The sequence below is a fragment of the Myotis brandtii genome, unplaced genomic scaffold, assembly GCF_000412655.1.
Source record: "Myotis brandtii unplaced genomic scaffold, ASM41265v1 scaffold1053, whole genome shotgun sequence".
Taxonomy (NCBI): domain Eukaryota; kingdom Metazoa; phylum Chordata; class Mammalia; order Chiroptera; family Vespertilionidae; genus Myotis; species Myotis brandtii.
Window position 1 is genome coordinate 169,238 of NW_005353549.1, and position 10,973 is coordinate 180,210.

Genomic DNA, 10,973 nt, shown 5'->3' on the forward strand with positions numbered 1-10,973 from the left:
CTCAAAGGGAATTTGGTGTTAACACTTGAAAATACTTTTAAGTCCTTAGGGGGAAATCTGAAGTGAAAAGTAATTTCCAAATTAGTTCCTAAAGCAAAATGCCTGCCTCAGAATAACAGAGTGATTTCTCCTCCTGTGGTAGAAATGCACAGGTAAGAACTCCCACTCAGACCTTCTGATCTGAAAACTCTAAGGAATCTCTGCCTCTGTGAGTAAAAAGACCCCCCAAAATTGTCTTCTCAGTTGTGCTTCCCTTTCAGATTTTTCTGAGGCTCCTTGTATGTGACAAGAACTCTGCTACCTGGCAACCACATCTATTCACAGCAGAACCAAGAACCAAGACACAAAACAGGTCTCTAACTAGCCCACTTGCAGGGGGTCCATAAGTTGCTTCCCTTAGGTTCAGCCTCTGGATAGTGCACCTGTTCCCTCTATGAAAGCAAAGTCTCCCTAGCTCATGGACGACAACATCCTTCGGGACAGACGTGTGCCATGTTTTTGCCGTGACTGTGTATGAAAGGGCAAATTGACCAAATGAGCCCCCTAGTGCTCAAGACCTGAATAACACATGCCAGAACCATAGTCATACCTATCAATCCAACCAAAGTAAGTCTGAAGGACCTCTGAGTATGCATTACAAATAGCAAATCTAAGCTCCTAACCGTCAAAAGAAACCATGGCCACTATGTGCTTCAGTGATATCAAAAGACATGCTCTAGTTACATCTGTGGTGATCTGTGAGTGGTGCCATAGGCCTGCTTTGGTCAGTATTTAAATAAAACACAGAACACACAGGTAAGGGGACTCACTAAGGTAGCAAAAGCTGTCCCCACACAACTATAGTGGAATCACAAAGGTTATACAACACAGTCGTTTCATTGATATTGTTTCTAACAAACCAGATATTATTATTTATTATTATTGAAAGCACGCTCGCATTGTTTAAATGGAGAGAATGACTCTTAAGTCTCTTTGTTGCTGTGACCAACAGAATGGAAGTTAGTTTGCGTTCATATTTGTAATGCCAACTCTGCCATCTGATGGAAAATACTGGAAGTAACTAAAGCATTTCATTCTACTGCTATGGCAAAGATCTGCTGGTAAGGACAGAAAGACAAGGACATTGCACCTCCTGTCGATTTCTACATGTTTTTAACCTCTAACGTTTTTACCAGCAGAAGTCATTAAAAATAGACTTTCAATCCCGAACAGTTTTTAGAAACTTGCCAACCAAGATATGTCTCAATGTTGACACTGCAACTTAATGTAAAAATCTTGAATGGTATTTTGTACCACTCTGAATTTCTACTGCCCCCTAACACTGTGTAGTGACTTCACTGTATATGAACTTCTTTTCTACAGATTTTAGAGCTACCAGGTGAATTAATTCAAAAAGTCTAATAAGAACCATCTTATATGATGCCAGTAGCCTGTAAAAAATGAAAATCTGATTTCTTATATAAACTGGTAACAAGACTTGTTTTCACAATTCCTTTTTACATTTTTTGTGCATATAAAACCTGTATATTGTACTCATATTCTAAAGTGACCAGAAAGTGTTATTTAATAGAGACTACATACATTTTTTATGTCGCTATGGACCCTTTGATTCTGGGTGCATTTACAATAAGTTAGCGGTATATCATCCTTTTCAATTATGAATAAAAACGCACATTGAAGTAGAAGATGACTACTGTTTTTAATGTTCTCTACATTACAGTATGCATTCATTATATTAAATTTGGAGAGGTCATGCATCTTGAAGCTCCCTTCATTCTTCAGATTTCAAGTGGTTGCCCCTCTATTTCATGCTCAAATGAAAGTGAAGTCATAGGCTACATGTCAAGAGGCAGCCCAGTGTCTTCCCACACGTTTCGGAGCATCCCTGTGGAGGGCTCAGATGCTCCACGGTGCCCCCAGCTGTTGCCTGTGTAGGTAGGCACTGTGCAGACAGCTGCTCTGGGCTGCTCTGCCAACCAATCTTTCTCATCACTGCTTCATGTCCCTGCAGCTCACTCCAGGCACCCTCTTACCAAAGCAGGAATGTGGCCTCTCTTTATTTCCAGAGCAGAGCTGAAACAACCTTTTATAACTAACAAATTTTACTAAAGTTTGATGATAAATAAAGGGATTGCATCTTGGGAAGCTTGAAAGTGCCTCCCAGATACCAGTGGGCTTGAGGTCATTCTGAATTCACCTTCACGGGCAGTCTTAGGCAGCCTCTCCCTTCTTTTTTTTTTAAATATATTTTATTGATTTTTTACAGAGAAGAAGGGAGAGGGATAGAGAGTTAGAAACATCGATGAGAGAGAAACATCGATCAGCTGCCTCCTGCACACTCCCTACTGGGGATGTGCCCGCAACCAAGGTACATGCCCTTGACGGGAATCGAACCTGGGACCCTTGAGTCTGCAGGCCGATGCTCTATCCACTGAACCAAACTGGTTAGGGCAGCCTCTCCCTTCTTAATCTCCTGTCTTGCCCTACAACCTTACAAAGGCTACAACATCACTAGGCCAGTGATTTTCACTGGTGTACCGCAAGAGTTTTTGAAACATGCAATACCTGACTATTTGGTCAGGGCCTCAGACCTCTCTTTTCCCTTAGATTGTCAATAACAAATGACAACAGCTAACATAATAGCCGTCCAGTGTGAGTGAATCAAAATCATACCTAACTTTTTTGTCAGATGGGCAAAACGTATATTTGTTGGTGTGCCACGGAATTTTAGTAAATAGTTTACGTGCGCCGTGAGATGAAAAAGGTCAACAATCACTGCATTGGATGACAGAAAGTTTCAGCTCCATTACAATCTAATGGGACCACCATCGTATAGGGCAGTGATGGCGAACCTATGACACACGTGTCAGAGGTGACACGCAAACTCATTTTTTTGGTTGATTTTTCTTTGTTAAATGGCATTTAAATATATAAAATAAATATCAAAAATATAAGTCTTTGTTTTACTATGGTTTCAAATATCAAAAAATTTCTATATGTGACACGGCACCAGAGTTAAGTTAGGGTTTTTCAAGATGCTGACACGCTGAGCTCAAAAGGTTCGCCATCACTGGTATATGGGGTCCATCATGGACTGAAGCATCACTATGCAGTGCAGGACTGTAATGCGTGCGGAAGAGAGGTACAAGCAGAGGTTGGGAGGTGGAGGTGGGAAGTAATCGTCGGATTCAAGGCCTTGTAAGTCAATACGAGTTGAGATTATATTCAATGGGAAACCGATGGAGGGTGTTAGGCCCTGATTGGCAGTGGGTGAGTCAATCGCCTCCAATGCTAATGTCTTTGGGTAACAAATACCAGCAACTTCTAGGAACTGCATGCATCTCTGAACACCAATATCGTCAGCAAAGAACAAGGGTCATGTACTAGCCTCCTTACTTAAGCATTTAATTTCTCCCTCCCCGCCTTTGGCATCTGATCCTTTGAGAATACACCTGTGCCGACGCAGAGCTGACTATGTGCTGGTTCAGCTCACTGTGACACATAATAATCCTCGGCATTAGTCAATATGTTGAAAATGGAAATTCAATCATAAAAGACATTTCTGCTTCCACATTATATAGAAATGACTTCATTAAGTTGGCTTTCAATAAGTATTTCCCCCCAAAGCTGATGTCTCCTCAAACGGTTGTGTTAAAGGGCTCTAATGAAGACCTACATGGACTGAACCATCAGCACTAATGATGCCTGGCTCTGTCTTTGTCATTTGTGTGATGAGAAATAAAGAGACTGGAGATCTTCAGTTAATGCAATCCTTTTAGAGCTCTTTAATTGAGCAATTTCTTAAAGGACAACGTGTCCTGGGGAATAAACGCAGCTGAAGCAATTTCCTAGAGTTGCAGGCATTGTTACAGAGCAAACCTTTTCAGAGGAAAGAGGAAGGGGTGGTTGAAGAGGAGGTGCTAGTTAAGGTAACACCATATTTCACACTTCAACCACTGTTCCACTCCCCTCTCTTTTTTCTCGGACTTTCCTTCCTCACATTACTAATCTTTCTGCATTTCAGATACTTGGGGGTCCAGTTCCACCACTCTTTAACTCTGTCTCTTTGTGTCAGTGACGTTTCTCAGAGCCTGATCTTGCTTATGCATAAAAGGAGATGGGCATCTATCCCATTTGATTGGCAAGTGAGAAAACACAGGTAAAGCAGATAACACAGGCCCTGATGCAAGCGTTAAGTCCCCTACAAAAGTTAGTCTGCCCTCGTTCATCCCACTGTCCCTTTTTTTGTCTGCACCCGCCCATCATGGGAAGTAGATATTTCAGGCCAACAAGTTCTTGCAGCCATGGCTCACTTTAGCTGTCACCTTGAGGTCCAAGGGCTGGAGTCCACTGGCATAGAGTTTAATGTGCACTCAGAGTACATTTTTTAATCTTTATTGTTGAGAGTATTACAGATAGTCCTCCTTTATCCCCCTATTGCCCCTCCTCCACCTGGTTTCCACCCCCGCAAGCCTTCACCACCCTACTGTCTGTGTCCATAGGTAAGATCTTTGGTTAATCTCTGCCCACCCCCAAATCCCCTTCATTCTGAGAGTCGTCAGTCTGTTCCATGTTTCCATGCCTCTGATTCTATTTTATTCACCAGTTTATTTTGTTCATTAGATTTCTTGTTTGTTTATTTTGATTTCTAGATTCAATTGTTGATAGATATGTATTTATTGCCATTTTATTGTTTGTATTTTTATTTTCTTCATGAAGCTCTCATGAAGATCCTTGAGTAACTTTATAACCGTGGTTTTGAACTCTGTATCCAGTAGTTTGCTTGGTTCCATTTCGTTCATTTGTGACCTGTTTCTTTGTCTCCACATTTTGGCTGATTCCCTGTGTTTGTTTCTATGTATTGGGTAGAGCTGCTATGTCTCCTGGAGTTGGTAAAGTGGCCTTGTTTGGTAGGTGTGCTATAGGGACCAGTGGCTCAGCCTCCCCAGTCACCTGAGCTGGGCACTCTAGATGCGCCCCTGTGTGGGCTGTGTGCACAGTCTTGTAGTTGAGCCTTGATTGCTGTTGGCCTCTCTGGGAGGAATTGTCCTCCAGGCTAATTGGCCATGAGGACCAGCTGTGACTATAGTGGGAGAGCTGCTGTGCAGAAAACACCCCTATGGAGCAGGACTTGCTTCAGTGGGGCTTTGGTGCTCACTGAGTCTGCCTCTTGAGTGTGTTGCTTATGGATGTGTAGCATTGTAATCTGCTATGGTCTGACAATGTCCATGGGGTGCACTGGCTCTAGGGTCTCCAGGGAGGTGCAAAGTCAGCCACTGCCTGGGGCCACCTGGCAGGAGCTATTTGTATTATGCTAGGACAGTGGTTCTCAACCTTGGTTGCACATTAGAATCACCTGGGAATCTTTTTAAAATCCTGATTTCTGGGCCTCATTCTCTGGAATGAAATCAGGATTTTAAAAAGATTCCCAGGTGATTCTAATGTGCAACCAAGGTTGAGAACCACTGTCCTAGCATAATACAAATAGCTCCTGCCAGGTGGCCCCAGGCAGTGGCTGACTTTGCACCTCCCTGGAGACCCTAGAGCCAGTGCACCCCATGGACACTGTCAGACCATAGCAGATTACAATGCTACACATCCATAAGCAACACACTCAAGAGGCAGACTCAGTGAGCACCAAAGCCCCACTGAAGCAAGTCCTGCTCCATAGGGGTGTTTTCTGCACAGCAGCTCTCCCACTATAGTCACAGCTGGTCCTCATGGCCAATTAGCCTGGAGGACAATTCCTCCCAGAGAGGCCAACAGCAATCAAGGCTCAACTACAAGACTGTGCACACAGCCCACACAGGGGCGCATCTAGAGTGCCCAGCTCAGGTGACTGGGGAGGCTGAGCCACTGGTCCCTATAGCACACCTACCAAACAAGGCCACTTTACCAACTCCAGGAGACATAGCAGCTCTACCCAATACATAGAAACAAACACAGGGAATCAGCCAAAATGTGGAGACAAAGAAACAGGTCACAAATGAACGAAATGGAACCAAGCAAACTGCTGGATACAGAGTTCAAAACCACGGTTATAAAGTTACTCAAGGATCTTCATGAGAGCTTCATGAAGAAAATAAAAATACAAACAATAAAATGGCAATAAATACATATCTATCATTTATCTACACCACCAATTTGGTTTTTCCTCCAGAAGTACATGTTAACATGCAGAGTAAACTTCTATTTTATTTTTTATTTCAAGAGGTTTCACACACAAAAAAAAGAGGTTTCACAAAGAATTGTCTAATCCTAGTCAAGGACAAGATTTGTATTTAAAGTTGGGGGAAACTATATAGTGATATATACCTACTTACCCAGAAACATTTAAGTAGCTGAAAATTACTGCCACCTGCCCGCAGAGACCACTGGGAGAGAACTGACATCTAGTCAACGAGGGCGTAAACGTAGACCCTCCTGGGTTGCTCTCCTCAAGCAGAACTCGGGCCCAGCCCAGGCTGTGTTCTGGTTGACCTAAGGCCTTGGAAACAAGAAGTGATTTCATGGGTAGGTTGTTAGGGGCCAAGCCTGGCAATGGTGTTTACGGGATCCTCATTTTTCTCCATCCCCATGTGAAGAGTCCTCTTCAGGTACCAACTTGGGAGACTCTAGGTTCTCTTTTCACTAAGGAGGATGGCATTCTCTTTCATGGGCAATCAAAATCTGTTTTCATACAGTTTCTTCAGCTTGGCTGAAGCTCAGGAGAGTAAGCAGCAAGAGCAGGTGAATCACACAGTGAAGCCTACATCATTGGGGTGTTAACTAAGGCCATTAAATCTGTCCTTTGGGATCTAAATATTGAAGTAGGGTTTTGTTTTGTTTTTTAATATATTTTATTGATTTTTTACAGAGAGGAAGGGAGAGGGAAAGAGAGTTAGAAACATCGATGAGAGAGAAGCATTGATCAGCTGCCTCCTGCACACCCCCTACTGGGGATGTGCCTGTAACCAAGGTACATGCCCTTGACTGGAATCAAACCTGGGACCCTTCAGTCCACAGGCGTAATTTTGATGTGGTTGTGGAAGGCGGCGAGTACAGGCATTTACCTACACCACCAACTTGGTTTTTCCTCCAGAAGTACATGTTAACATGCAGAGTAAACTTCTATTTTATTTTTATTTCGAGAGGTTTCACAAAGAATTATCTAATCCTAGTCAAGGACAAGATTTGTATTTAAAGGGCCCAGAAGCATTTAAGTAGCTGAAAATTACTGCCACCTGCCCACAGAGACCACTGGGAGAGAACTGACATCTAGTCAACAAGGGCGTAAACGTAGGCCCTCCTGGGTTGCTCTCCTCAAGCAGAACTCGGGGGCCCAGCCCAGGCTGTGTTCTGGTTGACCTAAGGCCTTGGAAACAAGAAGTGATTTCATGGGTAGGTTGTTAGGGGCCAAGCCTGGCAATGGTGCTTACAGGATCCTCATTTTTCTCCATCCCCATGTGAAGAGTCCTCTTCAGGTACCAACTTGGGAGACTCTAGGTTTTCTTTTCACTAAGGAGGATGGCATTCTCTTTCATGGGCAATCAAAATCTGTTTTCATACAGTTTCTTCAGCTTGGCTGAAGCTCAGGAGAGTAAGCAGCAAGAGCAGGTGAATCACACAGTGAAGCCTACATCATTGGGGTGTTAACTAAGGCCATTAAATCTGTCCTTTGGGATCTAAATATTGAAGTAGGGTTTTGTTTTGTTTTTTAATATATTTTATTGATTTTTTACAGAGAGGAAGGGAGAGGGAAAGAGAGTTAGAAACATCGATGAGAGAGAAGCATTGATCAGCTGCCTCCTGCACACCCCCTACTGGGGATGTGCCTGTAACCAAGGTACATGCCCTTGACTGGAATCAAACCTGGGACCCTTCAGTCCACAGGCCAACGCTCTATCCACAGAGCCAAACCAGTCAGGGCTGAAGTAGGGTTTTGATGATACTGTCAAATTGTTCCTAAAGTAGACTAATCCTGAATAACAATGCAGTAAACAGCACGATTGAAAACTCGGAAAAACTACTCAAGCTTTCTAATTGGTGTTTACATTAGTATATTCCCATCCTTAATGACATAAAAAGAAATAGCCTCACAGATGCTCAGTGCATCAGGGCGCAGAGTCTGGAGGAAAAGCAGGTGGCGTATGTAGATCTGACAGCATTTGAATGTTAAACAAATAAACCACAATTAGATGGGCGTGGCATGCCTAATTGTGGGAAGTGGATATTTCAGGGGTTTGTCCTCTACACTCTTCAGTTCATTCGATGGCGGCACATGCTGCGGGGTAAGAGCGGGACGCTGAACAGCAAAGGAGGATTCATGTGGTGGCACACACCCGTGGTCCCAAAGGTGGAGGTGGCTCAGCCTGTACCCGAGAGAGGAAGGAAGACCTGGTAGACACTTCCCAGCTTGTTGTGCAGAGTGTGGGAGCAGGGTTGTTGCCCAACTGAAAACCAGGAAGAGCTACAGTAATCTCCATTAGAACTATCATGAGCTGCATGGAAGAAAGAATGGGGCGATGGGGAAAAGGAGAAAGGAGAAGGTAAGATTAAGTGAGAGGCCCTGGTCGGTTTGGCTCACTGGATAGAGCATTGGCCTGGGGACTGAAGGGTCCCAGGTTCGATTCCGGTTAAGGGCATGTACCTTGGTTGCAGGCACATCCTCAGTAGGGGTGTGGCAGGAGGCAGCTGATCGAGGCAGCTGATTAATGCTTCTCTTTCATCGATGTTTCTAACTCTCTATCCCTCTCCCTTCCTTTCTGTAAAAAATCAAATATATATATATATATGGCTCCTTACCTTAAAATAAAAAAGATTAAGTGAGAGTTTGGAGAGGTAGAAGGAAAAGAGATTGGAGTGACTGGGAACTTTACGAATGAACGATGTCTACGGTGTGGTAGGAAGTCTTAGTGCATTTATGACAGTGCAATTGCTCCCTCCCCCATAGCCTCATACAAAAATAAAATGAAAACTTCAACTCAATACCTATTTTATTCTTCAGTGCTCCTTGGAGCTAGATTTATGTTTTGTTTTTCTGTGTATGATGCTGGGCTGAAAGGGGTTTTGAATTGGAAGCAAGAAAGCCTCATGTTATTTGGATTGAATTATTAAAATTGAAAGTGAGTCCAGTATAGCTTTTTTCAGTATATTTGGTGTTAGAAGTCATTGACATCAGCGCTTATTAATTGTGGTCAGAGGCTTTAAAGACTTTTGGGTTGCCAAGTTCTTGTTACTTATTTTATGAAAGTGGCCTCATGGGCACCATCTTCTAGAGGCGAGTCAAATCCTGCTCCAGGGATTAAGTTGTAAAGTGAGTGCATAAAGCAAAAGTTAGGTGTAGTCAAAATTTCCATTAAAAATACCGTAATTCATCCCTCAAATACAGGACTCAATTGTATACTCAATTGCAGCAGGAGTTCCTCAGCAGTGAGCACACAGCTCCCCAGCAGTTATTTAAGCAGCACTGACCACACATGCAGGCCAACGTCAAGTCTCGCCTCCATGTGCATTATGTTCCAGTGAGGAGGCAGAGAATAATTCCACGAGCAAGTACATAAAATTACATCAGATAGTTTTATGTGCAGTGGAGACAAAGAGGGGAAGAGGAGAGGCAGAGTACGAATGTCATGAAGATCACAGACGTGTGCAAACAGGGCAGCTGCCAGCCGTGGGACATCTGAATCCTGAACTGCAGCAAAAGATGTCAGAGTGGTGTGGTAAGTTTCTGAAGAATCGCCGTGTCATGAAACAGACTGGCTCGAGTTAGGTTTATGAGAAATTATAATACACTAGAGGCCCGATGCACAAAATTTGTGCAAGAGTAGGCCTTCCTTCCCCCGGCTGGCGGCACCGGCTTCCCTCTGGCACCTGGGACCCGGACTTCCCTATGGCCACCGGCAGGCACCTGGGACCCAGGCTTCCCTCACAGCCCCAGCTTAGTCTGGAAGGACGTCCAGTCTAATTAGCATATTACATTTTTATTATTATAGATGATAGAGAACTGGAAGTCTAAAAGCTAAGTTGATGCAGAAAAACTCATGATTAAAGACTTTTCCTTAAATTCGGAGGGGAAACCCTGAGAAGATTTAGAGCAGATTCTGTGGAGGAACTTTAGTCCAGCGGTCGCCAACCGGTGATCCACAGACCACCCGAAAGGTTGGCGACCGCTGCTTTAGTCTGTAGGAGAAAAATCCAATCAGGTCCACATTTGTTTAGAGCGCCTTTGCTCCCGTGTCTTGCTTACAGTAGATGTTCTTGCGTTAGTGCCTCCTCTGCCAGTCCGTCTCCCCGGAAGCATCTCTTGAGATGAGGCTCTGGCTCTTTACCCATCCAGAAAAATCCTCCTCTAGCCTAGAGGTTGCCCATTTATGCAGCAGGGAAAAGGGGGTTGTTATTTTGCAGGCAGCCCACAAATGTATGTACAGAAAAGTACCTGGCCCTTAAAAGATGATTAAAATTGTTTGCTTCCTTTCTTTTTATCAAGTCTTTTAGGGCCTCCTCATAGATCAGAATAGAAAACATCTAGTATTAGGTGTAAATCTATGTTTATGCAGCCATTAGTATTTTTTAATTGAGATATAATTGACATATTAACTCAGATGCACAACATAATTCAACAAACCATTAGTATTAATAAATATAATGATTGTACTATTAGATGTTCTTTAGGTTTCTGGTGGCCTCTAAATTCTATTCTAAATGATTAGTAAACACTAAACACTGGGTTTAGCTGGTTCTCTCCTGACATCTAGTGTTCCTGATTCATTACTGCAATAACTTCATTTTCAATCACTACTGGAATAAAAATGTTATATGGAATTTTAAAAAAAATCCTTTTAGAAAAATGGAATAAAATTACAAGCTAATAACAAAAAAAGCTTCTGTTTCTAAGGAGCAAAAGACCCTTTTCCCACAATTCTTTTCATATAAGAGGTATCTGTTCTTGCTCTTCTGATAGGTAACACAGCATGCACGTTGGGCTGTTCCAT